This window comes from Anas platyrhynchos, chromosome 21, assembly GCF_047663525.1.
Source record: "Anas platyrhynchos isolate ZD024472 breed Pekin duck chromosome 21, IASCAAS_PekinDuck_T2T, whole genome shotgun sequence".
In the NCBI taxonomy this organism is placed as follows: domain Eukaryota; kingdom Metazoa; phylum Chordata; class Aves; order Anseriformes; family Anatidae; genus Anas; species Anas platyrhynchos.
In genome coordinates this window covers 10,044,840-10,050,839 of record NC_092607.1, presented here as the reverse complement: position 1 = coordinate 10,050,839, position 6,000 = coordinate 10,044,840, and the positions used below count along the sequence as shown (strand labels likewise).

The window sequence follows — 6,000 nt, the reverse complement described above, 5'->3', positions numbered from 1 at the left end:
ATTTCTTTTCAGAGGATGACAGACTCTGACCCATCAGGCAGGAACTGTTATTTTTTCCAATTGGATGAACTGAAAGATGAAAACAGGCAGTAATAGTCTTCAAGACTGTGCACAGATCTACAACAGTGCCTATTTTAGCAACAATATCGTTCAACCTTTATCCTGTAAAAGTTCCCTACAAAACCAGCACAGCACGACAGGCAAGTGATGCCCCTTGTGACTGCACTGCAGCTGCTGCAGCAGCAAGGGGTGGCACCCATTCAGCAGCACCTGGTAGCACAGCACTGTGGTAGAGGCCTGAAGGTGAAAACTATGTCTGCAAGGGGAATCTGAGCAGTAAGATTAAATGTCATTTATTTGTAAATGAAAGCCCTCCCTCAAGCTTGGTGAGCTTGGCCCTGGCACAGTGTTTTTTTTTTTTTTTTTTTTTTTTTTTTTTTTTTTTTTTTCCTCCAAGAGGTTCCTGCTATTTACCCAACTTTCCAGCTGGGCTTCGCTGCGGCACAAAGAGGCAGGACCTGCCTGGGTTTGCACAGTGAGTCAACAGCTCAGCGGGGGATTAGAGCCCACAATCCTGCTGGCAGTGCTGCCTTGGCTCTAACCGCTGGACCATGCAGCCTCGTTTTGTGACTGGTGCTCTCTGCTGCTGTGTGGCTTGTCAGGAAAAAGCCTCGATGTGGCTAATAAAGGGACACTTCATAAAGCAGTCGAAGAAGCCAGACTCGTTCCAGTTCCAGTTCCTTGTCCCGGTGAGGGTGCTGAGGGCTGGGTCAGACCGGTCAGACCTACATTTCCTGGGGTCACTGGCAGAACAGGGAAATCCAGGGACACCACACAGTGCTTGGAGCCCTGCGTGCCCCAGCTGGAGCCCAGCACAGCACACGCTTGCTGGCCCTGGGCATCAGGACAAGAATAGCCAGGAAGGGGGAAGCCCAGCCCCATGCTAACCTGTGCCTGACACCCCACTCCTCTCCTCCACCCTCAGCATCTGCAGGGCAGAGAGGGCCGCTTCAGCTTTGTCCTCCACAAAGGTTTCGTGGATGGCTACAGCGGAGCCTGGTGCTGGGGGGGTGCACGCGTGGGTGGAGAGCAACCGGCACCCCCCGGAGAGGGGCAGCCAGAAAATACCGAAGCCAGACAACCACCCCGAGCTCAGCCACAGCTCCGCTCGGGGCAGAGCCGAGCCGGGCCGAGGCAGGGGCGGCTCCCGGCAGGCGGGGCTGTGGCTGTGGGCGGGCAGGCGGCGCGGCTCGGGCTCGGGCTCGGGCTCGGGGCCGGTCCCTTCCCGCAGCGCCGCCCCGCGCTGCGCTCCCGCCGCACGGCGGGCAGGCGGCAGGCGGCGGCCGCTGCGGCGTGGGGCCGCGCCCCGGAGGAGGAGGAGGAGGAGGAGGAGGCGGCGGAGAGGGCCCAGGTGAGCGGCCGGGAGTGAGGAGCTGGGGATCGGGGTAGGGGCAGGGGCTGGGGCCGCGCTGCCCGCCCGGGGTGCGGGGAGGAGGAGGCGGCGGTGAGGGTCGGGTCCCGGCCCTGCAGCAGGGAGCCGCCCGGAGCTGCGGGTGGCTGTAAGAGCCGCGGGGCTTTGGTTTTTGGGGAGGCGATTTATGGTTTGAGGGAGAATGCGCGGAGAGCCAGGAACAACTTGGAATGGGTCCGCGCATATTTCTGCGGTTATTTTTGGAGTATCGTCATATGGCAGGAGGTGGGCTCTGGAGGTATCCTTGAGCTCAGCATTTTCTCCATAGGCTGGTTACCCGGGAGATCGTCTTAGGGGATCCGTGTGGCCCTCTTCTCTGTCAGTGCTTTCTGTTGAAAACGCCGTTTCCATTGCTGCTTCTGCAGTGGTATTGTTTCCCTCCTGCACGCCCAGCCCTTCTCTCGCAGCGGGTTGTGGTAGGGACCCTTCTGTGGACAAACAAAGGTCTGGGTATGTGCAGCTGGAGATTTGCAGCAATGCTGCAGGAGCAGGCGATGGAAAAGCCGCGTTTGATGTAGCTGTCGATGGTGTGAGGTGACTCCTGATCTGCCACCCCCCGCTGAAATGCCCTGAGAGGTGTGGCTTTTCCAGCTACCTAGAGAGGCATCAGCCTCTGCCTGCACTTAGCTGTCATTTTCCCTCATATTCTCACACTGGGCTTGTTCAAAGTGGCTTTTGCATCCAAACAGCTTGAGGTGTGGGAAGCCTTTTGTTACCGAGGTCTGCTTCTGGCAGCCCTCTGCTGCCTGGCAGCCCTCTGGCTCCTTTGCAGCCCTCTGTCCCTGCCTCTCGTCCCTTTGACTTGAGCTGCCACAGCTATGCAGGCTGTGGAACTGTCCTTGTGGCCTTCAGCAGTGTGCCCATGTTGTCTTCAAGCACATTTGGAGCTGAGGGAAGGCTGGATTTGGGTAGTGATCCTGACAAGTCAATTGCTCTTTAATTGTATGTTTTTGGCTTCTGGTTTGGCAGGCACGGAGCCTGTGCAGGTCTCCCCAGGGTGCTCAGAGCCATGCTCTCCCTGAGGACCCCCAGCCTGGCAGGAGAGGCAGGGTGTGTTCTTTGAGCTGTGTCAGACCCTTGTTATTGTAGCATATGGCAGGTATACAATTACCCCCTTTCGTCCAAATCATTCCCTTCTTATGCAAGGGCAATCCCCAGATTTGGTGAATCATCAGCTTGTAGCCATCCCCTGGGGGCGTGAGCTGCCTCCCCTGCTCGCAGCCACTGCTGTGAGCAGAGCATTCACATCTCTTCACAATCATTGTGCCATGTTTATTGCTTTAACAGCAGCTTCAGCTGGCGATGGAGTCATTAAACCAGACACTGCTGTAAATAGCAGAGCCCCGGTTGTGACCGCAGGGGTTCAGGGTGTCTTGGGAGGGTGTGATGCTGCTCTGGGTTAGCTGCAGAGCCTGCATGTTTGCACTGACGGTAGGCTGGCTCTGCAGGAAGGTTTTTTCCCACCATTTTGGTTAAGCATTGATGTTGTAGCTAGAACTATCCAGCATTTTTATTTTTACTGATTTTTGAGACATCAGCCTTTTCCAAAACTCTCAGGAGAGATGTTTTGTTTTGTACAAAGCTTCTAAAAAAATAAAAAAATGTCTGGGGTTGTATTTCTGTGCAAAAAGCATGACTGTAGAAAAGAGCCTGCACTCCTGGTGCACAAGGTTTTGGTACCTTTCCTGTCTAGTGCAGGCAAAGAGCTTAGTGAGTCCTGTTTCCTGGGCTGCTGCCATCGTCACCATGACATATGACAGCCTTGCAGGGCAAGTGTCTTCTGGCATGCTGTTCATGGGAAGCCAGGAGAGGTGGCCAGGTTGACTGAAGAAGGCCTTGGTGGAAATTTTTCAAAATCAATTTTCTTCCCCAAGGCAGCTGAGTTCCCTTTTAAGCTCTGGTTGACAACCTTGGTCCTGGTGAGGAGGTGAATCTCTCCTCGATTTACAGAATAACCTCTCCTGCTTTCTGCTTGCAGCACCAAGCCCTTGTCCCGTGTATAACTGAAGTGCCTCTGTGTTGCCTACACTCCTTGCTCTAGCACTGCTGAAGAGTTTTGCATAACTAAAAGGGGGTTGCATGGACAGAAAGACCGGTCAGGTGCCTGTCTAATTTTGTTCCTAGAAAAATATTTCCTGAAGATAATTAGGATTTCTAAATTAGGAAGTTGTGGAGAATGGCCTGTTGGTTAAAGAACAGGAGGTGGGCTTGGCTGTTCCCAGGCTCGCTCTGGGTTTCCTGCCTGGTCTCACAGGCTTCGCTTGAGTGTCCTTTGCCTTAATTTTATTCAGCTATGAAATGATGACAATTCCCTGCTGCCTTGGGCACAGTGATATGCTGCCTGAGCGACAGCTGGGATGCTGATGGGGAAGCGTGTGTGAGGAGATGGGTTGAGCATGGGCTCAGGCTTGGTGGCAGATCTGTGTGGGTGTCTGGAAGGCCTGTGTTTAGCTATATAGTAGACTTTCATGTGGTGCCTGTCACTTGAAGGTCTGAGCCTATTCTGAAATCTGAAGCTCTGTTTTGAGCATAGATAAAAAAAACAACACAGAATGGCGGAGATTCCCAGGCCTGGTGGCTGGAAGCTCCTGCGCAGGAAGACTTGTACGGTTACAGATAAGTTACTCTCACACAGCATCTAAAAACGTGCTTGTGCTGAGGCTGTGACAGTGATGGCTGCGTGGCTTATTGTTCTCATTAGAGCAGTCAGGTGGCTGTGAGTCAGCAGGTTTGGGTTTGTCACAACCGTGGCGATTGTGCCAGAAGACCTGGGAGGTTCGGCAGCTATGAGCAGTGTGGGCTCTTCCTCCACCTGGGCGGGCGGGGGTTTGAGCCTGGATTGGGGCTCACTGCTGGCTTGTGCTCTCCTCTGAGCAAGGAAGAAGTTGTGGTGGTGGTGGGAGTCTGAGAGCTGTCTGCCTTGGTATCTCCTTCCTGGCTGGATGGATTTGCGTGCCTTGGGCCTCCCTGTTACTCAGGGTGGCAGCCTGCCGAGCGAGCGGGTTTTCTCCTGCTCATCGCCTTGTCTGGATTACAGGAGATGGGAACAGTGGTGGGAAGAGACTGTCCTTGGTGGGGACGTGGCACAGTATTTCCTTGTGGTTCCAAACCCATCTATCCTCTCAGCCCTTGAGTGGAAGCTTGTGGTTTGTCCAAGGACTCTGAGTGTGAAAGGAAAGAGATTTGGGTGTCTGTGTCTGCTGCCGTGGAAGCACGCTTTCTGCAGCAGCTCTGCTGTCCCCATGGTGTGTCTTTGGTGCAAAGTAGGATGTTCAGCCCAGGCCTGTGGATGTCCCTCATCTAGGATGATAGTTGCTCCATCCACCCTTCCTTTCTCCAAGGAGGTGAACTGTTTGGGGGTATATAGTGGCATCCGAAACAGGAGGTGTTTTGGTTGAGCTTTTCTACAGCTGGGGCAGAAGCCAAGGTTTGTTTTCCTTGTGCTGGACAGGGGAATGTAGGGCTATATGGAAAGGGAGGGTCATCTTAGAACTCTGTTCGGTGATTTGGTACAAATGCTTCATGTCTGCATGTCTCAGTACACAGCTGAGGGTGCTTTGAATTGAAGCTGAGAATTATGTAGTGCCTGCTTATAGTGTATGCATGTACATGTGCATAGTCATGCACACATCACAGGCTTACTGTCTGGGAGGGAGGGAGTAATGGACAGAGCCTGAAACACAGAAAATAATGGTCTGGAAGGGGAGGGAATTTCCTTCCATCTTATGCTGATGGTTCCCTCCATAGGGGACAAACAAAACAAAACAAAAAACCTCATCCAATGTTAGCTGTCCTGTGGGCTTGACGGTGTCTCAGAACGAGTCTGCCCTGTGTGGGAGCAGCTGGGTCTGGGCAAGGAGCATCCTGGCTGGGTCTGGTGTGATCACAGAGCGGAGAGGAGACTGGGCTGGCCCCATTGTGCTCAAACCACGAGACAAATGAGGTTGAAGCTGCAGATCTGCTGTTCCCAGCAGATCAGCAGTTTTATTTGTGTACTTGGTCTCTTTGTAGAGATGAAATGTGGTATCACTTTAATATCTGATCCATTTCCCTTTCAGAAGCCAGCTCTCTCCCCATCAGCTGTAATCAGACCCCATGGTAGTCTTGTTGGGCTTTGTTTTGCCTTATCTCTTCTGTTTCCCAGTCTGGTCCAAAAGACTGATGCACCTTTCCAGGGTATTGGAGACGTGGTCAAATCTGGCTCCAGGTGCTGTGCTAGTGTAAAATGCATCCCGCGTTTGAGCCGATGCTGAATGAGGATTTACAGTAGAATTTTTCTGCCAGGTTCCACCCACCTGACTCTTTCCTCTTCTGTTCCTACTAACCCACTGCCTTGGCCCTACTTACTGACTGGTGGCAGAGCAGAGATGTGTGCCGGTATACTTCATGGAGTATCAGATGAAGAGGAAAACACAGGGTGGAGTCATCTTTTGCACAAAGGAAATGCTGAAGTATCGTTTCTGACTTGGGTGGATTTTTAGGTGGCTGGGGAGAGGTTAAACAGGATCTTAACACATTCACAGCCCCCT

The 6,000-nt window shown here is 53.1% G+C and overlaps 1 protein-coding gene across 15 annotated transcripts in view; it reads left to right on the top strand.

Moving 5' to 3' along the window:
- The first annotated feature begins 1,270 nt into the window (after positions 1-1,270).
- Positions 1,271-6,000, top strand: part of EPB41L1 (erythrocyte membrane protein band 4.1 like 1) — a 69,666-nt gene continuing 64,936 nt past the window's right edge. For 13 of the 15 annotated variants that reach the window (XM_072026652.1, XM_027472843.3, XM_027472834.3 and 10 more), the window contains exon 1: positions 1,273-1,411. The gene's annotated coding sequence lies outside the window, so the exon portion shown is untranslated. Of the gene's footprint in view, positions 1,412-6,000 lie in introns of all 15 variants that reach the window. The other 2 variants (XM_072026653.1, XM_038166188.2) reach the window with 1 other exon arrangement.